At 44.6% G+C, this 25,455-nt stretch overlaps 1 protein-coding gene across 3 annotated transcripts in view; it reads left to right on the top strand.

Moving 5' to 3' along the window:
* The first annotated feature begins 2,851 nt into the window (after window positions 1-2,851).
* The window catches only part of CEMIP2 (cell migration inducing hyaluronidase 2), a 114,962-nt gene continuing 92,358 nt past the window's right edge, over window positions 2,852-25,455 (top strand). Inside the window, exons 1-2 of one of the 3 annotated variants that reach the window (XM_060199692.1) lie at window positions 3,706-4,083; window positions 5,181-5,242. The gene's annotated coding sequence lies outside the window, so the exon portion shown is untranslated. Of the gene's footprint in view, window positions 2,988-3,705; window positions 4,084-5,180; window positions 5,243-25,455 lie in introns of those variants that run through there. The other 2 variants (XM_060199693.1, XM_007531243.3) reach the window with 2 other exon arrangements.

Genomic DNA, 25,455 nt, shown 5'->3' on the forward strand with positions numbered 1-25,455 from the left:
TTGAAGGGTTGACAGAGTTGGGTGAGAGCACAGTGGTTCGGGCCACATGGAGCTAGCCAAAATGGCCACCTCATGCAGCAACTTTCCCTGTGTCTAATCACTGAAGTAAAAAGCAGGCAAGAGAGTGAGGGGTGGAAGAAGAAGGGCTTTATAGGGCAAAAACCGGAAGTGATGAGCCGGGACAGGATTGGTTGGGAAAAGCACTCTGAGAATGTCCCAACTCTCACAGGAACTGGCAATAGCCTGAGGGGGACAACATGGCAGATGTGATTGCATCTGCACAATTTCCCAGCAAGGGGGAGAGAAAGATAGACACCTGCAGACCTGCTTCACTGCTTGTAAAGTGACCCCCCTGCAGGTGGGGAGCCGGGGGCTCCAAACAGGGGCCTTGCACCTGTGCCTGCGCTTCGCACTATGTGTGCTTAACCCTGTGCATTATGGCTGGGCCCCAACCTGCAGTCATTCTTTAATCTTCTCATTTTGGATAGCAGTGAGAGACAGAGAGAGGTAGAGAGGTGGGGAGAGAGGACAAACATCTGAGCACTGATCCACCACTCATGAATCTTACCCCCTGTAGGTGGGAACCCAGAGTTTGAACATTGATACCTGCTCATGGTAACATGTGCACTGTACTAGGTGAGCCACTGCCAGGACCACTCCATCTCTTTTTTTTGATGGCTACAGATGATTGCAGCTAGGGCACACCTGGATTACTTGGGATCACAACTCATGAGGATTTATTTAGTCCCATCTGCAGAGCCTGTGTTTCCTGCCAAGATTAAAATGTAATTATTTTCAGGGTTCTAGCAATTAGGATTTGATGTCCTGTGTGTGGGAGGGTTGGGGGGTAGGAGGAAGTATTTCTTAGCAAAGAACAGACAGTCCTGTCTATCTTTTAAAATTTTATTTATTTTATTTTTATTTTGTATAGAGACAAAGAGAAATTGAAGGGGAGAGGGAGATACCTGCAATACTGCTTCACTGCTTATTAAGTTTTTCTCCTGCTTGTGGGGACCAGGGGGTTGAACCCAGGTCTTTGTGGAGTATAATGTGTGTTCAACCAGGTGTGCCATTGCCTGGCCCTGACAGTCCTGAAGATAAAGCATGACCATATACATTTTTTTCACCTTAAGTAGTAAAATAGTACTTTGTCTGTTATAATACTTTTTTTTCTTTTGCCTCCAGGGTTATTGTCAGGGCTTGGAGCCTGCACCACGAATACACTGTTCCTGGAGACCATTTTTTTCCCCTTTTGTTGCTCTTGTTTTATCATTGTTGTGGTTATTATTATTATTGTTTTTGTTGCTGTCGTTGGATAGGATAGAGAGAAAACAAGAGAGGAGGGGAAGACAGAGAGGGAGAAAGACAGACACCTGCAGACCTGCTTCATCGCCTGTGAAGCGACTCCCCTGCAGGTGGGGGGACCGGGGGCTGGAACTGGGATCCTTACGCAGGTCCTTGCACTTTGCATCTTATAATACTTTAAATTAATTTATTATTATTGTTATTATCATTATTATTATTATTTTGCTTTCGGAGTTATTGCTGGGGCTTGGTGCCGGCACTGTGAATCCACTGCTTCTAGGGGCCATTCCCCCCCATTTTTGTTGCCCTTGTTGCTCTTGTTATTATTGTTGTTATTGATGTCGTTGTTGGATGGGACAGACAAAAATTGAGATAGGAGGGGAAGGCAGAGAAGGGGAGAGAAAAATAGACACCTACAGACCTGCTTCACTACTTGTGAAGCAATTCCCCCTCTGCAGGTGGGGAGTTGTGGGCTCGAACCAGGATCATTATACCTGTCTTTGCGCTTCCTGCCATATGCGTTTAACCCGCTGCGCTACCGCAACCCCCTGTAATACTTTTGTAAAAGCCAACTGCCTCAATTAAGAACCTTCCTCTATGGAAGAACTCCCAAAGTTGGGTAGCTTTTTAAATTTTTTATTTATTTTTAAATAGACAGAGACAGAGAGGCTGTGTGTGTGTGTGTGTGTGTGTGTGTGTATACACACACACACACACACACACACACACACACACACACACACACACACACAGGCACTACAGCATGGATCCTTTCTTCAATTCAATGGGAACCAGGCTCGAACCTGGGTCACACACATAGTAAAGTAGTGCACTACCTGAGTGAGCTATTTCCCTAGCCCACTTGGGTTATATTTCCTCCAGGTCTCAACACTACACACTGCTGTTATTTGGGGGCACCTTTCCAATATTTTAATTCGAGAATGCACTTCAGCATTATTCCCCCAAACTTACATATTCCAGATACCTCTGATTCAGCTGGTTGTGCAAGGGAGGCCTGGGAATCTAAAACTTACAGTGTCTCCAGGGAATCTTTGATCATCAGCCAAGGTTTGGACATGCTGATTCCTATAAAGTCCTGAAGCAAAACCCTCGAAACAGGGAATTTCCCTCTCTAGCCTGCTGGGCGTGCCCCGGCTGTGTATGACTGAGTTGTTACAGTCAAAAGGGTGGGGGAGCAGAGAGCAACCCCGAAAGCAGAGTCATCCAGGCTGTACAGTATACCCTGACAGGCTTCGCGGAGAGGGATTCTTCCAATTCTGCAGCCAGCGGAGGATGACGCCTCCGGGGGGCTGGCAGCACTGCCGCTGTCACTGGTTAGGGATCTCATGGGCCTGAGCGATTAACCCCAGAGCCAGCTCAGGCCTCTCCGCCGCGGGCGCTGCTCCAGCGGAGCTCCTCCACATCCGTCGAGGACTGTCAGCTCCGAGGGGGTGTGTGGGGGGAAAGGGGGTGACGGGGCGTGGCCTCAGCGCCCCTCCTGCTGGCCGCAGCCAGTCCGGGGCGGCGCGGGCAGGGGGCGTGGGGTCGCACGGCTCTACTTATTTCACTCCCGCTGCCCGGGGAGCCGGCCTGTACCCTAGAAGCCAGCCAGACCCCGAGCCCAAGCCCGAGTAGGCGCCTTCCTCGGGGAGGGCGGGGACGCCGGCACCGCTGCTGACCAGGTGGGGGCGGTCGTGCTGCAGCACCGAGCTGCAGGCCTGACTTTTGCAGGAGCCCGGGGAGGGGGTGACAGAAGGCATGTGGGCTCAGCGAGGGCTGGATGGAGCCACTCGGTCTCGGTTCTAGCACCAGGAGGCTTCGGAGAGGTAGGCCAGGTCGAAAGTGGTGGGTGCGAGGCTGCAGGCTCAGCCCGGGGGTGGTGGGGGCGCACGCGAGTGCAGGTGCACCAGGCCCCGTGCGCTGCGCGACTGCAGCTCGCATTTGCGGCTCTTAGCGCGGGTGGCAGGGCGGTCCCGGTGCCCTGAGCTCCAGCGCGGTTCCCGGGTGCTGTTGCGAGGTCCTTGTAAGCCAGCGTCCCTAGCTCGCTTGGTCGCTGCCGCGCGGCGGGAGGAGGGATGGGACTCGGAGCGGCGGGAGGAGCTCGGCTCGAAGCTGGGCGGAGCGAGGAGGTGCACCGGGAGGAGCCGGACTCAGTCACCGCCCCGCGCCTCGAAGGCCTCGCCCCTGACCCAGCCCCCGCCTAGCCGCCCGCCCAATCCGCAGCCCTGGGCTGTCCCCGCGCCCCCTAGGATCCGCTTCTGACCCCGCCCTCAGGTGGTCTCCGCTCCAATCCGCAGCCCGGAGCTGCCCCGCAGGCTCCGCCCCCGCTCGGCGCCGGCTGCCCGCCCAATCCCCTGTCCCGGGCCGCGGGAGCCCGGCGGCTAGTCTGGCCCGCGGCGGCTAAGGGCGACCCTCGGAGACGCGGCGCCAGGCGAGCGCCGACTAGCAGCCTCCCGGACCTCGGGGCGCCGCCTGCCCGCCTTTGTCTCCCGGAGGCCGCGGCTCGCAGCCGGTGCCGCGATTCCCTTCCTCTTTCTCCGGGAGGGGAAGCAGCGGGACAAGCTGAGCGGCTGCGGCGGAGGAGTGGCCGAGCCGAGGCCCGGCGGCCGGGCTGCTGCCGCGCGGCGCTCCGGGAGGTTCACCTCCGGGCCACCGGCGGCGACGGGCTCCCCGGCCATGGTGCCGCGATCCGGACCCCGGGCCGCCGGCAGAGCGGCTCGGTCGCTGCGCACCGCGGTGTAGGCGCCTGCGCTCGCCCAGCCTGAGCGCGGAGGGCAGGTAAGCACTTCCCCGGCCCCGGCGTCCCGGCCCCGCGCATTCCTGCTCCAGTAGACACTCCCGTGCGGCCGGCGCGCTCCACCCCGAGCTGCCCGCGCCAGACCCCCGGACCCCTGTTCTGTCTTTAGTGGCCTCGCTCCTCCCTGAGTTGTAAGGAGTAACCAGCCCCCTCCCACACACACACTCACCCCACACCCCACACCCCACACAAACCTCACCGTCCCCGAGTCAGAAAGGGTCTTTGGGAACCTCGTCTTGATTGCTTTCTCCTTTGACTGCTTCGGCTGGCAAGAAACAATGGACCTTTGAACAGGCTCAACCTGCTGGGAAGATTGGGGGGGCGGGGGGGGATCGAGCCCTGGGGGGAAGCCGGCTGCCCTGAGAGGTGGGTGGAATGCTTGCCTCTCTGAGGGTGAGCACTGTGTCTGCGCTGTCCCCGCGGTTCCCTCCACCCCTTTCTGTTAGTGCAGTGAGACTTTTAGAGGAGAATGCACTGCCTTTAGCACTGAACCCCGACTCTAGCTCTGCACCCCAAAGTTGGAAAGTCTTTGGCAAAGGCGGGGTTCCCCCTCCTTGAGGACGCCCTACTGCAGCTGGAGCTAGGTGCTACAGTCCTTTGAAATAAAACCAAAAGGCTTAGGTCCCTGGGCGATCCCTTTGTTTGGGCTGATAGGTGTCACTGGAGTGGAAACCACTGCCTTCAGTGCTGCCATAAGGTCTGGACTGATGAAGAGGGGTTCAGGTTGGAGCACTTGATCATATTAAAAACATTTATTTTATTTCTTGTTAGAACAGAGAAATTGAGAGGGGGAAGAGGCTATAGAAAGAGAGACACCTGCACCTTCACTACTCCCGAACCTTACTCCCTGCAGGTGAGGACCAGGACTTGAACCTGGGTCCTCGTGCATGGTAACATTTTTTTTTTTAAGATTTTATTTATTAATGAGAAAGTAGGAGGAGAGAGAGAAAGAACTAGACATCACTCTGGTACATGTCCTGCCAGGGATTGAACTCAGGACCTCACGCTTGAGAGTCCAACACTATCCACTGTGCGAACCACCACAGTAACATTTTTTATGAACTTGCCTTCCACGTAGGAGCTGCAACTTCGCCTTGGAAGTTGCATAACTGCGCTTGAGGAGGCTGTGAAGATGTCTGTGTGAGTTCTTCCCAACACAAAAGGAGGGGGATTTAGAGAAAGAGAGAAGGAGAAGGCCGTGAGTCCTCAGAGTAGACAGACCTAGTGGAAGTGACTCTTGCTTAAAATCATTGCATTGGGAGTATCCTAGATAGTCTTCTGGCTCTCAGTGTGGCTGGGATCCATTGATGTTTGACAGTGACATGAAGCATGTGTGCCTGTATTGGCTACTCACAGGGCTCTCGAATTCCCAGATCTAGCAAAGGAGGCAGCTCTGGTGTAAATTTGGGGTAGTGCATTTGGGTAAATATTGGGTAGCCTTTCTGGATACCTGCACCACAGTATTTGTGTGTGTGTGTGTGTGTGTGTGTGTGTGTGTGTGTGTGTGTGTGTATGTGTGTAACTGTGAGGTGTTTAGGTTGTCAGTCCAGTCCACCTGATGATATGTGTTTATGGATTCAGAAAACTTAAGTTTGGAAGTGAATTCAGAGTCACCACCACCTGCTCTCCTTTAACAAGCCAGCAGGTCAAGCACTGGTTTATTGAGTGGGCAGGGAAGAGGATTTTTGTCTGCTTGCAGCCCACAGATTTTCAGAAGTCTCAGCTTTCACAATGGGAGGCTTGAAAGATCTCAGTGAAACCTGTTTGCAAGCAGCTGTAGTCTGTGAGCCACTTCTGAAGTCGAAAGGCTACTATTTCTCTGGCTCTGCACTGCTGAAAGGGTTTGGGAAGTTGAAAATGAGGCACACTTAAGAAAGAAAATTTAAGCCGTTGACTCACAAAGTTCCCAGGTTGAGACTCACCTTTGGTGCTGTATGAATGCACAGAGTTTGTAATTAATGTGTTGGAAAAGTATTCATGAGCATTGTTGGATTGTTCACTCATCTATCAGCCTTTCAACTGACGACTGTTAATCACTTGGTGTGTGCTAAGCCTTCTGGTTGCGATCTGAATGCTGCCACCTGCCACCTCCCCACCCCACCTCCCATTTTGTGAAATGATTTTATTGACTGGAGTTGGATACAGTAGTTTTTAGCTAGGTGAGGGGGGAGCACAGAGAGAAAAGCTATGTGGGTTGTTTCCTTCTGCAAAGAAAAATGTGCAAGACAGTCTCAGCTGTTGAAGAAGTGAGCCCAGCTAGGAAAATAAGGAAATGGGCAATTAGAAAGCCCCTTAAGTAATATGTGAGTTTCCGGAGAATTATGCACAGGATGCTTTAAGAACCCATAGGAGGACCAGATGGGGGCTTGGAGGAGGAGGGCAGGAAGCACTTTTGTGCCAAGAATAAAATCTCCTGGGCCAGCGAAATAGGATAGTGCTTTTGCTTTGCCATGTGTGACCCAGGTTTGGGCCTGGCCCTCCACTGCACTTCTTTGTTATGGTCTATTGCTCTCTCTCTTTGCTTCTATTCTAAAAAATAAAATAAAATAAAGTAAAATAAAATAAAATAAAAAAGGAAATCTCCTAAATCAGAGAAAATAGTAGGGTCTGAAAATTGGTTTCAAGGGCACATTTTGAAATTTCAGAGTTAGGGGAGTTGTAGTTAAGAATTGGTTTAGGGGGTCGGGCGCTGGCGCAGTGGGTTAAGCGCATGTGGCACAAAGCGCAAGGACCGGCATAACGATCCCGGTTCGAGCCCCCGGCTCCCCACCTGCAGGGGAGTGGCTTCACAGGCGATGAAGCAGGTCTGCAGGTGTCTATCTTTCTCTCCCCCTCTCTGTCTTCCCCTCCTCTCTCCATTTCCCTTTGTCCTATCCAACAACAAACAACATCAACAATGGCAATAATAATAACCACAACGAGGCTACAACAACAAGGGCAACAAAAGGGGGGAAAAATGGCCTCCAGGAGCGGTGGATTCATGGTGCAGGCACCGAGCCCAGCAATAACCCTGGAGGGGAAAAAAAAAAAGAATTGGTTTATACCAAGGCTCTGACAAGTGCTATTTAGACAAGTGCTTTAATTCTTTTTTAAATTAATTAATTAATTAATTGGATAGAGACAGAAATCGAAAGGGTCGGGGAGAAAGGGAGTAAGAGAAAGACACCTGTAGCCCTGTTTCACTGCTTGTGAAGCTTCCCCTCTGCATGTGAAGACCAGGGGGTTGAACCCAGGTTCTTGTGTACTAAACCAGATAGGCCACCACCTGGCTCCATGTGCTATAAGTCTTCACATAGTATTTTCTTTCTTTTTTATATTTTATTTATTAATGAGAAAGGCAGGAGGAGAGAGAAAGAACCAGACATCACTGTGGTACATGTGCTGCCGGGGATTGAACTCAGAACCTCATGCTTGAGAGTTAAATGCTTAATCCACTGCACCACCTCCTGGATCACTCTTTCTTTCCTTTTCTTTTTAAAAATACTTTATGTTGGATAAAAACTGAGAGAGAAATTGAGAGGGGAGGGAGGATAGGGAAAGGGAAGCAGAGAGATACCTGCAGCATTGTTTCACTGTTTGTGAAGCTTCCTCCCTGCAAGTGGGGACTTGGGGCCTTGAACCTGAGTTCTTGCACACTGTAATGGTGTGCTCTACCAGGTGTGCCACTGCCTGGCCCTTACAGTATATATTTATACTTGTAAAATGAGTTCTAAATACTGTTTCAGTGTGTGTGTGGATAAAGATCGCTCACTCAACTGGTCAAGCCAGCACCTTATCATGCAGAGCCCTGGTACCATGTCTGGAGCACCACAGCACTGGGAAAAATGCCCCAGGACTGTGACGTCTCTCCTTTCTCTCTCTCTTTAATGTTTATTTATTTTCCCTTTTTTTATTGTTGTAGTTATTGTTGTTATTGATGTCGTCATTGTTGGATAGGACAGAGAGAAATGAAGAGAGGAGGGGAAGACAGAGAGGGGGGAGAGAAAGATAGACACCTGCAGACCTGCTTCACCACCTGTAAAGCGACTTCCCTGCAGGTGGGGAGCCGGGGGCTCGAACTCCGTCTCCTCTTTTTGACTTACTCTCTTTCCATCTTATACTTCCTCTATCTGAAATAAAAAGCATGAAAACCATTGGCCCAGCAGTAGTGGTATTGCATGTGTGAGGCCCTGGCAACATAGGAACAAAACAAAAAACTGCCGGGATTCTGTGAGGATTGAGTTGAATTTATTGAGTAGTTTTCTCTGTGTATGATAGAACACTTTACATGCTGCTGCTGTTAGCAAGAGCGACAGCCATGAGGGGCAATTTTTGAAGCCATAAATGGGTGTGAGCTATCAGTTAGTCTATACTACTTGTTTTTCCAGAATATTCCATATCCCATTCTTGCAGGCAAGTGTTTAGATGTTAAGGTTAGCCATTACAGATGACCTTCCTCATTTGTTCAGATTCCTTCCCAGCCCAGTCACAGGAAACCTTTTCATTCTGTGGGGTTGTGAGCTCTGACTAGGAGGATGGTCTGTCTTGTATAGTACATCAATTGAGAGGGCCTTATCTGGGTCTGTTCTGTCAATTCCAGACTTATCTCCCTGCTTCCCAAAAAGACTAGTCCTTCTGTGGTCCTCTAAGCAATTTGAGTATGGAAAAGGAATGCAAAGAGAAAAAAAAATAAGCAAAGCAAAAACTATGCATCTTCATTTTTTTTTTGTACCGTGAAGATCAACCCTACAAGTTCTCTCCACTTTACAGCTCTTTGTCCATTTTTTAGATACATTATTATTATTACTATTTTATCAGAGCACTCCTCAGCTCTAGTTTATGGCAGTGCTGGGAATTGAACCTAGGACTTCTGATGTGTCAGGCATGAAAGCTTTTTGTATAAACTTTAGGCTATCTCCCTAGCCCTTTCCATTTTTTAAATATTAGGGTGAACATGAAACTTACATGCCTGGGACCCAGGTTTGATCCCCTGCATCACTGCTTGGTGCAGAGCTGAATAGTGCTCTGCTTTCCCCTCTTTTTTCATAAACAATAAATAATTCTTGAAAAGAAAAAAATTAAGCTTGCTCTTCTAGTAATAGCAGCAGCTAGTTATATGAAATTTGAATCTGTAAGCCATACTCTCTTGCCTTAATTCTTCACTTGAAATGAACATAAACTCATCTGGCACTTTAATATTCAATGTGACTTTTTTTGTGGGGGTGTGTGTGGCAGGAATGTTAATATTTAATTGCACACACTGACATTAGAATGTAGTTTGAAAGGGCTTTAAAAACAATATAAAAACAAGGAAGTTGAGACCAAGAGGCTAACTAATTAGGGAAGGTCATATAGTAAATTAAAAACTGAGCTGGGACAAGAACGCTTTTGTCCTTATTTCTAGTCAGCATTTTTTTAAAACAATTTTTTTTCCCTCTCACCAGTATACTTGAATTTGTTTCTTTGTGACTTCATTAATAATCTAGTTGCTTTAATGGTGAGGTAGTTTGCATGTGAATTTAGAAATCTATTGTATCCCTTTGCAAGACCCATTGCTAAAGTTTACTGAACCTTTTTCTTCTTGGTGGATTTACAATATGGCATTTGGGAGGGGTGGCACTACTTGTATGGCATTTTGGTGAAGTAAGGAACTAAGTGTAAAAACAATGTTAGCTCTACTTGAATTTCTGTGCAGTACACACATTGAAAATACTGTAGAAGTGCACATTTTGGGGAAAGCAGCAATTTCCTGGAAACATTTGTCCGATTTGTGGTGTGAATCATAGGATAAAAACACACCAGGAGTGTGTTTGTCTGTTCCTTTGTTTGCCTTGTACCAGCACTAGGAAAACTTGAATGCTCATTGTCAGTAACCACGTTCAGCAAATATTTTATTGCTTTCCAGAGATTCGCTGGCTGTTGTGGATAAAAAGATGAATGAGGGAGGGGGCACTATTAAAAGGCTTTTAAAGAAGTGATAGAAAGAAGAAAAAAAAAGAAGTGATAGAGACATGGAAGCAGGATATGCCTTGAAACACAGAATTGCTCTTTCCAACAAATGAGTCTATTGATTGAGTAGGCAAATCTGCTTTGAAAGTGTTAACTTTTTTTCCCCCCAATGACAAATGATATCTGGGTTCCATCTTACTTAGGATAATGAGTAAAAATTTAGTTTCATTTGATGAGATTTTATACTATGAGAAACTTGACTAGAAGAATTTGTGGCTGTCTTAAACATTTGTACTTTGTGTTAGTGATTTAGCAGTGTTTTACAAAACTAATATTTTGGGAATATTTTTACAGCCACACAAGGTATATGTAAGTCACTGTGCCCTTCCTGAAAGTTCTTTGACCCCTTGTACTCCATATACCTTAGTTCTCACAAAATCGAAGAGACAGTGTTTCACTATTATTGAAACATGGCTTTGATATGGCCAAGCTTGAGAGGTGCCTCAGTGGTGAAGGGCAGGACTTGAATGGCTCTGGCCATCTCAAGTTCAATCCCCTGCCCTGGGTATGCTAGTGTGATGCTCTGGTTCTCTTAAATATAACTTTTTTTTTTAATACATCTTTAAAATACTCACTCACTCACTCAAATGCAGTACCTAGGTTGGGGAGAGAATGTTTTGCAGATCCAATCAGGAGATGACGGGTTGTACCTGTGTGTCAACAACTGAACTGTAAACCATTAACCCCACAATAGAAGTGGGAAAAATTTTTTTTCAGTTTTTTAAAATATTTATTTATTTATTTTCCCCCTTTTGTTGCCCTTGTTGTTTTTATTGTAGTTATTATTGTTGTTGTTATTGATGTCATCATTGTCGGATAGGACAGAGAGAAATGGAGAGCGGAGGGGAAGACAGAGAGGGGGAGAGAAACATCTGCAGACCTGCTTCACAGCCTGTGAAGTGACTCCCCTGCAGGTGGGGAGCTGGTGCTCAAACCCGGATCCTTACGCCAGTCCTTGAGCTTTGTGCCTCATACGATTAACACACCATACTACCGTCTGACTCCCTGGAAAATTTTTTATAAAGTATAAAAGTTCAACTGGGACATTGTTGCCTGAAAAGGTTGCAATTTAAGATAATCCTTATGGTGCCACAGAGAATCGTCCTCATTCACTTGGAGTTGGATCTATTTTAAGACATGAATTAACACCACAAAGCAGATAACTGGTTATTTGGGTTTACCAACTCTGTCCGAAGCATGGAATCTAGAATGGGTTTGGAGACTCTTAGGTAGTGGCTGACTTGGTTGTCTGCAAACCTTCTGTGGCCATGAAGATCTCTGTTAGTGGTGACTCACTTCCTTGAAAAATGAGTCCTGCTTCTCACATACAATGAGGTTGGAAAGTTAATTATTAACATCTGAAGGGATGGAAAGATTAAGTTCAACACAGACAAATGCCTGATTCCTGTTTCAGAAGCAGTGTGAAAATGAGTCCTTTGAAAAACTTGGGGTATGAAAATATATTGTTGCTTTCTTTTTTTCTTCTGCAGGTTATATATTTGAAGGGATAGCTGTCAAGTGGGTAAGAGAAACCCTCTTCCCTGTAGGGCTGATGGTGCCCTTGATTCAAGCCAACTGTTGCTGAGTGCCTGTGGATGCTGTAGGCATGGCCTGTGCTGACTGAATGGCCTCCCTTCTCAGTGTCTGGTCAGCTGCCTGCTTTCTGTACTGGCTGAGTTTGGCCTAAACCTTCAATTATGTCCTGCCCTACTTCTTGTCCTTGTAGCTTCTGAGCTTCATACATAGCTACTGCTTTCCCAGCTGTTGGCCTGAGCTCTCTCCTGCCTCAGCCATGCATAGGACCACCACAGCTCCAGTTCTAGTTAACTGCTCATTTAAGAAGGCAAAGGGACCCCCTTTTCCCCCTGAAGGATTTATTTGTATCCATGATAAATGCCAATACTGAGAGATACCACAGTAATGCTGAGCTCTGATGTATGGTGCCATAGATAAAACTTTTTATATTTATTTATTTATTTATTTATTTTCCCTTTTGTTGCTCTTGTTTTTTTTAATTGTTGTAGTTATTGTTGTTATTGATGTCATTGTTGTTGGATAGGACAGAGAGAAATGGAGAGAGGAGGGGAAGACAGAGGGGGAGAGAAAGATAGACACCTGCAGACCTGCTTCACTACCTGTGAAGTGACTCCCCTGCAGGTGGGGAGCCAGGGGCTCTAACCGGCATCCTTACACTGGTTCTTGGTGTTTTATGCCATGTGCACTTAACCTGCTATGCTATCACCCAACTCCCCATAGATAAAACTTAACAATTCAGGCATGCAAACCTTGTGAGCCATCTCCCTGACTGAGATCCTGCCTTTTGAGTCTCTGACATCTTTGAATTTTGATGAATATTCAAGGTACAGTTGAGGTATAGTGTGATCTCTGATGGGTCTGGTGCTCACATACCTTGAGAGGAGACAGGGGCTGTGACTATTTGGTGTATACACACACACAAACACACAGCTAGGAAGCTACTAGTAATGGCATTAGTCCTGTCTTCTCTCAACAGTGAAACCTACCCAGGAAAAGTGATGCTTCACCCTAAGGCATTTGGTAAAAGAATACATTCAGTACATGGATTTACTAGAATCTTATAAATCAAAATGGTTTTATTTATTTTTGGCTGGAGACAGAAATTGAGAGGGGTGGGGGAGATGGAGAAGGAAAGAGATGTACCTGCAGACCTGCCTCCCCAATTGTTAAGCTTCCTCCCTGCAGGTGGGGACCAGGGACTTGAACCTATGTCCTTGCTCACTGTAATGTGTGGGCTAAACTCAGATGCTCACCTGATTAGACTCACTAGTCCAGAGTCCTTGCCCTAACATATATCCTAATTACTTATTTAGTGGTAGAAGATAGCATGATGCCAAAGAACTTTCATGCCTGAGACTTTGAGATCCCAGGTTCAGTCCCCAGCACCACCATAAGCCAGAGCTGAGCGGGGCTCTGGTCTCTGTCTCTTCCTCTCATTAATAAAATAAAATACATTTTACAAAATTACTTGTTTATTCATGGCATCTCAGACACCTCCATCACTGAACTTGGTACTTCCTGGAGGTAGGAACATTTTCTTTTTCTTTTCTTTCCTATTCTTTTCTCTCTCTCTTTTTAAATATTTATTTATTTATTCCCTTTTGTTGCCCTTGTTTTTATTGTTGTGGTTATTATTGTTGTCATCATTGTTGGATAGGACCGAAAGAAATGGAGAGAGGAGTGGAAGGCAGAGGGGGAGAGAAAGACAGACACCTGCAGACTAGCTTCACTGCTTGTGAAGTGACTCCCCTGCAGGTGGGGAGCCAGGGGCTTGAACCAGGATCCTTAGGCAGGTCCTTGCGCTTTGCACCACCTGTGCTTAACCCGTTGCGCTACTGCCTGACTCCCCCTATTCTTTTCTCTTACCTTTTTTCTCTTTTTAATTTTTTTTTTGTATTTATTTATTGGATAGAGATAGCCAGAAATCGAGAGGGAAAGGGAGGGTAGAGAAGGAGAGAGACTGAGAGACACTTGCATCCCTGCTATACTACTCACAAAGCCTTCCCCCTGCAGGTGGGGGCCAGGGGCTTGAATTTGTGCCCTTATGCATTATAAGGTGTGCTCAACTAGGTGCTGCCACCACCTGGTCCCTCTTTTCCCTTTTTTCTTCTTTTCTTTCTATTTGATAGGACCAAGAAAAATCGAGCAGGAAAGATATATATGGAGAGAGAGGGAGAAAAAAAAATCACCTACAGCCCTGCTTCTGTGCTCAGGAAGCTCCTCTTCTGCAGCTAGGGAGTGGGGGTTTGAACCTGGGTCTTTGCTCATGGTAATGTGCGCCACTGCCCAACCCCCCCTTCTTTTTCTCCTTTTCCTCTTCTTCCTCCTGCTCTTCCTGCTCCTACTCCCCCCCCCCCCCCCTTAATCGCTGATTGGTCCCTATTGTCTGTCAGGACCCCTGTCTCATAAGAGTTGCTTACAACTGTTTGGCAGGGTTTACTCTCCATGCTTAAAAGCATATTAAAAATAAACTTTGTGTCTGTAGGTCCTAGAAATTAACCACTTGGATTCTGGCGTTGGCCTTGCCACTCAGAGGAGCTTTACTTTGATGTAGAATCGAGTACCTCTGGATCGCTTCAGCCTGACCAGCTCATCCAACCTTAGATTGCAGTGCACCTCCAGACACTCTTGCAAGCTAAGAGTGCCCTATTGCCCCAGGTGTCCTCTTACCATATCATGAATATTTGGATGTGCCTCCAGCCCTCTTGCCTCTCCACATTCTCCCAACAGAACTTTCTTGGACCCTTCTTCTTGAGCAGGATTTTGAAGCTTCTATCCTGATGTGGCGGCAGAGAATGCCATCCCTGAGCAGTTCAGCCCTCAGCTCTAGCCTTAAAGGAAAGTTAGGACTTAACTTGTCTGTTTTCTCATGGGGAAAAAAAAAATCATCTAGACTTTACTGATAGTCCAATAAATCAGTCTCTCTCAGGTCAGGGTTTGGTTTGGCCTCTTTCTTTGGAAGGCCAACTGCAGAGCTGGGGACATGCTTGTGTCTGCCATTGTGAGCCCTGCACAGCCAATGCTGTCAGCTCGCTACTCTTGTCTTCCTGGCCTGGGTGGGGGGAGGGGGTGGGAGTGTGTATAAGAGGTGTTGGGAGGGTAAGGGAATAGCCTTTCACTAGAAAGAATTGAGGACAAAAAAGAAGCCTGAGGAATTGTAATGGGAACAGAAGAAGCAGAAGTGAAGAGCAGGCAAGGACAGGTAGGTGAAACCCTCTCCTTAAATTCTCCAGGTTGACAAACAACCTTTCTGAAGCCTTGTTTCTCAGTGAGTTCTTTACTCACTGAGGCCTCTGTACTTGATTCTCTCTCTCTCTCTTTTTAGTTTTCATTTCTAATTTACCAAGGGGTGTGAAATCTTCCTTTGTCCTCCTTTCCCCTTCTGGGTCTGTGGATCTTTTGTTTCCTTTCTGTTGGCCCTGAGAATGCTTTCTAACTTTTTCTCCTCAGTCAGCCATCTTGGCTTCAGGGTCAATCACTGCTTTTCCTGGGTCAGTTTAACATAGTTGAGGAAAGACAGGCTTCATGAATATGTCTGGTAGCAGAAAAAGCAGACAGCTGCCTCTTGTGCCTTGCACAATGGAGTGGGGGTATAAAAATGAAGGCTCTTTCTTGAAAGCCACTTATGGGAGTTTAAAGTGGGAAAGTGTTCACTTGATTGACTCTGGCCATTAGATGTTATAAATGAAGTCTCTTTTGAGGGATTCATATATTTTTAAAAAATATTGATTCCTTTTTGTTGCCCTTGTTTTATTGTTGTAGTTATTATCTTGTGGGGAGCCAGGGGCTTGAACCGGGATCCTTACGCCAGTCCCTGGCTTTGTGCCATGTGTGCTTAACCCACTGCGCTACTGCCCGACTCCCGGGATTCATATTTTAACAGGAGATTCCAAAATGACTTGCCAAGGATATACTCATGTTACGAAATTGTAGAAAATTTGTTAATCTGAACTCCTTAGAGACAGACTCCATTGACATGTAATGTTTTACAATTTTCCATAGAAACAGACTCATGGGGAGTCAGGTAGTAGTGCAGCGGGTTAAGCACAGGTGGCACAAAGCCAGCGTAAGGATCCCAGTTCTAGCTTTCGGCTCCCCACCTGCAGGGGAGTCGCCTCACAGGCGGTGAAGCAGGTCTGCAGGTGTCTTTCTCTCCGTCTCTGTCTTCCCCTCCTCTCTCCATTTCTCTCTGTCCTAACCAACAACAATGACATCATTAATAACTACAACAATAAAAACAACAAGGGCAACAAAAGGGAGTAATAAAAAAAGAAATAGACTTATGATACTTTTATTTATTTTTCATTTTATTTATTTTATTATTATTAACATTTTTTCTTTATTGGGATTAGTGTTTGACAGTAGCTAGTAAATACAATAGTTTGTACATGCATAACGTTTCTTAGTTTTCCACATAACAATACAACCTCCACTAGGTCCTCTGTCATACTTTTCCAGGACCTGTACTCTTCCCCCCCACCCACCCCAGAGTCTTTTACTTTGGTGAAATACACCAGACTCACGGTATTTCCAATTAATTTTGTTTTCTAAGGCTTTAATTATATCCAGAAAGAGAAGATAGCTTAACTGAATAGTGAATTTCTAGCAGAAAGAAACAAAATGCCTTCTACCTTCAAACAGTATATATTTTAATTCAGATGCTTACTTCATGGCGAAAAGATAATTTGTAGTTTTTTAGGGCTGTATGTTTGCAGTAGTTCTTATAACTTCTTAGGATTATATTTTTATAGACTTAGTGTGCATTGAGATAGTTCTTTTGTTTTATGGACTAAATAATGTAAGCAGGAAATACATAGTACTAAGCTAGACATCTGATAGATATTGGTGGTTTAGTATACTAGTAATCTTTCTTGAGAATATCAATACACCTTATGTGTCTATAGTACCTGAATTAGAAGCACAAAATAAGGGGGTGCGGAATGAAAGTTTCTTCTATTACTTTGTCAGGAGAGGCTTATAATTAAGAATTGGGACATTCCCCTTCTACCTCCAAACATTAGTCTGGGTAGGACAAATTTAGTAAAAGTATATCCAGATCACTGGGAGTCAAGTGTGCAAAGTCTCTTTATTTTTCAGCAAATGCTCAGGAGCCAGAGGCTCATCTTGATGTGTAGAATTGAGGAGACCAAAGGAGGACAAAAAGTGCAAAGGAACCAAGGAGGCTCTTGTCTTGTGCAGCACAAAGGGACTGTCCTGCTTAGAGCTCTCAGGATATATAAGTCTTTCAAGTTTAATTATATCAAACCAAGCTGGTCTCTTAATGGAAGTGAACTTAACCCCCCGCCCCAGCTTTTGTCTATTTTCTCTCTGGTAACTAGATAGATAGACCAGGTATTTATGGCCAGTTCCTTTGCAGTGATTGCTATTGTATTTTATTCTGTGTTGTCTGGGAATATAATATATAGTAAAAGTAAAATATATGCCCCTAAACTGTATAGAAAATTATTTTTTCTCCTAACTCTGAAACATTTTTAAGGTTATTTTATTTTTCAAATATCTTACCTATTTATTTATTTTGGACTGAGACAGAGAAATCAAGAGGGAAGAGGGAGATAGAGAGGGAGAAACACTTGCAGCCCTACTTCATCGGTTGTGAAGCCCTTCTCTTCCCCCACAGTGCTTGAACCTAGGGCCTTGTGTATTGTAATGTATGTACTCAAACAGGTGTGCCATTGCGCAAACCCCCAAAGTTTTTTTTTTTAATTTATATTTAAATACATAGACTTCTTGAGGATATTGATTACAAGTGCTTGCTTATTTATGTATCTGTTTTTTTCCTGAAGTGCTTAAAGGACCAGTGGAAACTCAACACATTAGAGCACATGGCTGATGTGGCTGAGGACCGAGGTTTGATCCCTGGCATAAATATTTTTTTATTTTATTTATTTGTTTATTTATTTGATAGACACAGAAAAATTTGGGAGGGGAGAGGGAGATAGGGAGAGAGGCAGAGACACCTGCAGTCCTGCTTCATCACTTGTGAAGCTTTCCCCCTGCAGGTGGGGACAAGGGGCTTGAACCCGAATCCTTGAGCCCTGTAACATGAGCGCTTACCCAGGTGCACCCCTGGCATAAATCTTTAAAAAAAAAAGAGTATTAATTTAACTTTTCTAAGTTTCCTTGTTATTGCTCCCGTTTGCCTGAGTTGAAGTATCAAGCTCGTTGTTAGTCAACTATAAACATCTAATTAAAAAAAAATCTAAATGAAATATCTGCTTTCCTCCCTCCCAAAAGAGAGGACATCCCCTCCATCCCCGTCCTCATCCCCATCCTGAATAAACTAAAAAATACTTGCTTTTTGGTTAGTGAATTAGTATTGGTTTACAAAGTTACAAGATAATGAGTACAATTCCACACCATTCCCAGCACCAGAGTTCTGTGACCCCATTCCCTCCACTGGAAACTGCAGTGGTTCTCCCAAGGTCACAGATATGGGTTGACTATTATTTTTAACGTCTTTCTGTCTGTCTATTTATCTATCTATCTATCTATCTATCTATCTCTCTGCCAGTTTTTTCTATGGCCCTGCCTTCTATTCCTAAGTCACACCTATACCTATTACTACTTCCAAATGTCCTTTTCTTTCTTTCTCTCTCTCTTTTTTTTTTTTTTTGCCTCCAGGATTATCGCTGGTGCTTGGTGCCTGCACCATGAATCCACTGTTCCTGGAGACCATTTTATCCCATTTTGTTGGCCCTTGTTGTTATTGTTTCCATTGATGTTGTTGTTGGATAGGACTGAGAGAAATCGAGGAAAAGGGGAAGACAGGGGGAGAGAAAGACAGACACCTGCAGACCTGCTTCACTGCCTGTGAAGCGACTCTCCTGCAGGTGGGGATCCGGGGGCTCGAACTGGGATCCTTGTGCTTCATGCCATGTGCACTTAACCCGCTGCACTACTGCCCAACCCCCTTTTATTCCTTTTCTTTTCTTTTTCTTGCTCTGGGTCCCGATGGAATTGGGTTTCAGAGCCCTCTAGTCATCTTCTAACACTTCTCCCCCTCTGGGAGTATGGATCAAAATTCTTTTTGGGGTGCAGAAGGTGGTGGTTTTTGTAATTGCTTCTTTGCTGGGTATGGGTGTTGGCAGGTCTATCCATACCCTTTAGCCTTTCAAAATCACTTTGATGTTACTTTTTCCTAAGAATATTGGTTAGGAATTTGAACCATTAATTGAAAGCTAAGCTAAAGACTATTAAGAACTGGTTAAATTTTTATTAGGCCACTTACTAATTATAAGCATATATTATTTGTTTTCATGATAAGTCATGAACATTTATCTCCTGGCATGTTTTATATTCTGCGGTGACTGAGCTGCAAAGCATAAGTTACAGATGTCTTCCAAGATTTTAATAAAAGAAATTTCATCAGTGATATTCTGGCCAACTGTGCTGAAATTTCTTGGAAAGCAAGGACTATAACTTGTGGAATCCACTATTAGGTTGGATACTGTTTCAAGAATTTTGTCCATCATGAGTGAGATTATTCCAGCTTCTTGATTATTTTTTAACTTTTTATTTACTAAGAGAGAGGAGAGAAAGCAAGAGAACCAGAGCATCACTATGGAACAGGTACTGCTGGGGACTGAACTTGGGACTTCATGCTTGAGAGTCCAGTATTTATCCACCGTGCCACCTCCCAGACCACTTTTTGATTTGTTCTTACAACCTTGAATTTTCTCTCTCCCTTTCTCCCTCTCTTCCTCTCTTTCTCCCTTCCTTCCTTCCTTCCTTCCTCTCTCTCTCTCTTTCTCTCTCTCTCTCTTTCTTTCTTTCTTTCTTTCTCTCTTTCCTTCTCTAGGGTTATCACAGGTGCTTGTGCGCACACTACAAATCCACTGCTCCTGGAAGCTATTTTTTCCCTTTTTGTTGCCCTTGTTGTTTATCTTTGTCATTTTTATTATTGCTCATATTGCTGCTGTTGTTGGATAGGACAGAGAGAAATTGAGAGAGGAGGGGAAGACAGGGGGAGAGAAAGACAGACATCTGCAGACCTGCTTCACCGCTTATGAAGCGACCCCCCCTTTGCAGGTGGGGAGCTGGGGGGCTTGAACAGGGATCTTTACGCCTGTCCTTGCAGTTTGTGCCATGTGCACTTAACCCGCTGCACTACTGTCTGGACCCCCCAAACTTGAATTTTCCATAAAAGAAATTCTCATCAAAAGTGAGGTGACTCAGGAGGTGGCACAGTGGATAAAACATTGGCCTCTCAAGCATGAGGTCTCAAGTCCATATTTCAGAAGGATGCTCTGCTTCTCTCTCTCATAAGTCTTTTTTATAAAAAGATAGACAAGATTCAAAAGAGCATGAATAAATTTGAAGGCACTGCATTTTTAAAAATTTTATTTATTTATTTATTTTAGGTACTGTATTTTCATTAGGAGTTGAATATGATGGAGTCAAAATGTGTATTGTGACCTGGGCTATGGGGTCTCTCTGCTTTGAGTTTGAGAGGTTGGATGGGTGATTTGGGGACTGAGTTGGTGACTTTGGGAACTAATGTCCTCATCCATTGTGTAAAGATAATTGTGTGAAGTTGCCTTTGTCTTTTCTATTAGCTGGAGAGCCATTGTAGAGAGTTCTTACTGGCTTGAGTTGCTGCTGTTATCTTGTGTGTGCAAGGCTGTCCCTTTGAACTCAGTGTTCATTGCCTGTCAGTTTAACAGTATCAAGTCACCTGAACATTGTCTTTTCCCTTATTCCTGGTGTGTTGCTAGACTGATCACAAACCACTGTGAAGAGTGGAGCTTTTTAGACAGCTTGCTGCTCTTTCCCTTGAGAACCACAGAACCTCAAGCATGAAAACCTTTTGAATAACCATTATGCTTTCTTCCTAGTCTGTGTGTGTGTGTGTGTGTGTGTGTGTGTGTGTGTGTGTGTGTGTATGTATGTGTGTGTGTGTGTGTACTAAGAACCTCATGCTATCAAGAGATTCATCTACTGTAGGAGCTGGACAAATACAAAAATTAACTAGAACCTAAGGCAAAAAACAAGAGTTTTAAACAGAGTACAGAAAAGAAAATAGAGAAAAGGAGAGAGCCTTCTTGTGGGACCATATGAAGGCTTTATATAAAGGAGTTTTCCCAGAGTTTGAAAACAAAACTTTTTTCAAAACTTTCTTTTTTTAAAAAAATATTTTATTCATTTTATTTTAATGAGAGATACAGAGAGTAAGACACAGAGAGCAAGACAGGAACCATGTCAGCTCTGGCTTGTGGTGCTGGGGATTGAACGTGGGACCTCAGGACCTCAGATCCTCAATTATAAAATTTTTTTGTAGAACCGTTAAGCTGTTGCCCAAGCCCCAAAACAAAAACTCTCATGTTTGAGGCTCCATGGTACAAGGTTCAATTCCCAGCACCAATATAAGCCAGAGTGGAGCAACTTTCTTAGTAAACACACACACACACACTCTCTCTTTCTCTCTCTCTCACAGACACACACACACACAGACACACACACACACACACACACACACACACACTTTGAATGTATTTCAGTTTTCTGAAAATTACTGCAGGTGGGGAGTAGGGGCTTGAGTCCTGGCCCTTTCACTTGGTAATATGTGCACTTAACCAGTTGCACCACGACCTGGCCCCCAATAATTCACTTTTTTTTTCCTTTTTCCCAGAGCACTGTTCAGCTCTGGCTTTTGGTTATGTTTGGGGCATGGGGGTTCAGCTCTTGCTTTAGGTTGAACCTGGGACTTTGGAGCTTCAGGCATGAGAGTCTCTTTGCATAACCATTATGCTATGTGCCCTCTGTCCAATAACTCACTTCTTATACTACAGTTAAGTCATTTAAATAATAGCATTTTCCAGGCATCTTAATTTTTTAAATCTTTAAAAAAATTTTTTATATTGATTTATTTTCCCTTTTGTTGCCCTTGTTTTTTATTGTTGTTTTAGTTATTATTGTTGTTGTTGTTGATGTTGTCGTTATTTAGATAGGACAGAGAGAAATGGAGAGAGATGGGGAAGACAAAGAGGGGGAGAGAAAGACAGACACCTGCAGACCTGCTTCACCGTTTGTGAAGCTACCTCTTGCAGGTGGGGAGCCAGAGGCTCAAACCAGGATCCTTAAGCCAGCCTTTGTGCTTCATACCATGTGTACTTAACCTGCTGCACTACCGCCCAACTCCCAGGCATCTTAATTTTAAGGGCACCTGAGAGTTAGACAAAATATAAAGTTTTGAATGCCTTCCCTTCCCTTTAGCATTTTCAATTATGGCATTTAAGTTTATATAATGCTTTCATATTCTTTCTTAGTAATTTCTTTATTGCCCAAGTCTGTAATTTTTCAATTGCATTAATTTTTCTGATTAATTTGTTATCAAATTAAGAGATTTTGGGCTATCATTTCATTACTCAGTAAACAAATAAAAAACGGGGCCAGGTGGTGGCTCACCTGGTTAAATGTACATATTACAGTGTGATTCCTGGGTTCAAGCCCCTGGTCCCTACCTGCAGTGGGAAAGCTTCACAGGTGGTGAATCAGGGCTGCAGGTGTCTCTCTGTCTCTTTCCCTTTCTTTTTTAAAAATTTTTAAAAATATTGATTTCCTTTTGTTGTCCTTGTTGTTTTATTGTTGTAATTATTATTGATATCATTGTTGTTGGATAGGACAGAGAGAAATGGAGAGAGGAGGGGAAGACGGGGAGAGAAAGATAGACACCTGCAGACCTGCTTCACCGCCTGTGAAGCGACTCCCCTGAAGGTGGGGAGCCAGGGGCTCGAACCGGGATTCTTATGCCAGCCCTTGGGCTTTGCACCACCAGCGCTTAACCTGCTGCGCTACAGCCCAACTCCCGCTTTCTCTCTTTCTATCTCTCCCTCCACACTCAATTTCTCTCTGTCTCTGTCCAATAATTATAATAATAAATTCAAAACAAAAAAGTCTCTTAGGGAACTTTTTTTTTTTTTTAAAGATTTTATTTATTTATGAGAAAGATAGGAGGAGAGAGAAAGAACCAGATAGCACTGTGGCACATGTGCTGCTGGGGATCGAACTCAGGACATCATGCTTGAGAGTCCAAAGCCCTATCACTGCGCCACTTCCCAGTCTACCTTAGGGAACTTTAAAAAAATATTTATTTATTCCCTTTTGTTGCCCTTATTGTTTTATTGTAGTTATTCTTGTTGTCGTCATCGTTGTTGGACAGGACAGAGAGAAATGGAGAGAGGAGGGGAAGACAGAGGGGAAAAGAAAGTCAGACACCTGCAGACCTGCCTCACCGCTTGTGAAGTGATTCCCCTGCAGGTGGGGAGCTGGAGTTTCCAACCCGGATCCTACAAGGGTCCTTGGCTTTGCTCCATCTGCGCTTAACCTGCTGTGCTACTGCCAGACTCCCAACAGTTACGTTTTTAAAAAAACTCTGTGCAGGGGGATGGGTGGTGGCACACGTGGTTGAACACACATATGTACAGTGCAGAGGCATCTGGGTTTGAGCCCCTGGTCCCTACCTGCAAGAGGTAAAGCAGTGATGCAGGTGTTTCTCTCTTTCTTCTTCTCTGTTTCCCCTTGCCTCTCAATTTCTGACTGTCTCTAATAAATAAAGATTAGCAAAACTACAGTACATTTCTAGATTCAATACAAATGGCCAGGATTATCTCCTGTTTTGGATTATCTGTCTGTAATAGGCTTTAGAGTATATCAGAAAAATATTGCTATTCCTTCTCTACCAGAAATACACCTCTTAAAAAATAATTTGTCATGGACTGGGAGTATGGATCAACTTGTCAATGCCCATGTTCAGTGGGGAAGCAATTACAGAAGCCAGACCTTCCACCTTCTACATCCCACAATGACCTTGGGTCCTTACTCCCAGAGGGATAAAGAATAGGAAAGCTATCAGGGGAGGGGATGGGATCCAGAGATCTGGTGGTGGGAATTGTGTGGAGTTTTATCCCTCTTACCCTATGGTTTAGTCAGTGTTTCCTTTTTATCAATAAAAAATTAAAAAAAAAAAAACTTGTCATGGTTTGGGAGGTGGCACAGTGGATAAAGCATTGGACTCTCAGGCGTGAGGTCCCGAGTTCAATCCCTGGCAGTACATGTACCAGAGAGATGTCTAGTTCCTTCTCTCTTTCATATCTTTCTCATTAATTAATAAATAAAATCTTTAAAAAATAATTTGTGAAACATTAAAGTTTGCAGTGTATTAAGTAAAAACAGTGGTGTGTGCTAACTTTTTAAATTTATTTTTGCTGCCAGGATTTTAGCTGGGACTTTGTGCCTACACAATTTCTCTGTTCCCTGCAGATTTCCCCCCCACTCCCCTTTCTCCCTCTTCCTCTTTTAGTAAAGTAGAAAGAAGGTGAGCGCTCGAGAGTGGAATGAGAGACACCACAGCATTGCCCACCACTCATGAAGCTCTCTTTCTTTTTTAAAAATATTTTTTTTATTCCCTTTTGTTTCCCTTGTTGCTTTATTGATGTCGTTGTTGTTGGATAGGACAGAGAGAAAGGGGGGGGGGAAACAGAGAGGGGAAGAGAAAGATAGACATCTGCAGACCTGCTTCACCGCATGTGAAGTGACTCCCCTGCAGGTGACTCCCCAGGCTGGGATCCTTCCACCAGTCCTTGAGCTTTGCGCCAACTGCACTTAGCCCGCTGCACTACTGCCCAACTCTCATGAAGCTCTTTTAACACATGGTCTCCCATATAGTGGCAGTGGGCTCAAATATGGGTTCTTGCATGTGGTGAAGTGTGTGCACTACCAACTCAGCTGTCTCCTGCTCCCATCTAGTAAAGGTTTTAAGTGACCTCTAATACTTAGAAAGTGAGAGGAAAGTCTTCATCCTTTTTCCTCTCTTTGGGGCTCTCACGTGTCCTTAGAAAGCCACCTTGAAACTACTGTGATAAGTACTAACAGCCTTATGGATTGATCTGTTATTGTTTAGATTGTCTGACCACCAGCTAATTCCTGGGTGAATCTCTCTCTGCATTCAAAGAAATCATTTAAATGTGATTTCAGTGGGTGTGCGGTGGTACACCCAGTGTAATGCACACCTCACCATGCATAAGGGTCCAAGCCCCTGTCACCACTGGCAGAGGGGAAGTTTCATAAGCAGTGGAGGTGTCTCTCCTTCTCTCTCCCTCCCCACCCCATCAAAGAAAAATTTAAAAGATTGAATTTGGGTGGTACCTTTCTTTAGAATGCTTTAAGTCTTTTTGTCTGTGTCGTGAATTTTTTACTACACCTCGTAATGACAACAGAAACTCCTTAAAAAAAAAAACAAAAAAACAAAAAAGAAACTCCTGGTTGCCTATTGAAGGAGAGGCATATCAATTTCCCATATGCATAGTTCACCTCTATAACTTACAATCAATATATTTTTAAGCAACTGATTCACAAACTCTACTCCTAAAGTAAAACCATAAAGGTTGAGTGAAATAAACCCTAGTGTACTGTATTTGTATCTTCAAGCTTTAAAAGTCATTATGTTCAGGGGGAAGACTGCATCTAGTGTGGCTTTGGCTTGTAATTTAATTCTAGTCTTTGGTTTCAGCAACCGTGCTACTTGCTACTTCCTAAAGAGAGTGATTACATTCGCTGCTTGGCACACCTGCATCTTAAACAGAGCTAATGAGTTGAGAATAGATAAGGAACACTTTTGCTGAAGAACTATTGGGAAAATAATTACTTTTGATTTATTAGTCCTTTTAGTTTCTGAATGCCACATCATCTGAACTTTCATGTCAGGATTCCCTTTTGTGCCTGCTGAGAAGACACCCAGCTTTTTTTCCCCCCTAGTGGGCTGGTGACTTCTTTCAGTTTTTCTCTGCCTTCTATTGTATTGTGGTGACATC

This window comes from Erinaceus europaeus, chromosome 10, assembly GCF_950295315.1.
Source record: "Erinaceus europaeus chromosome 10, mEriEur2.1, whole genome shotgun sequence".
In the NCBI taxonomy this organism is placed as follows: domain Eukaryota; kingdom Metazoa; phylum Chordata; class Mammalia; order Eulipotyphla; family Erinaceidae; genus Erinaceus; species Erinaceus europaeus.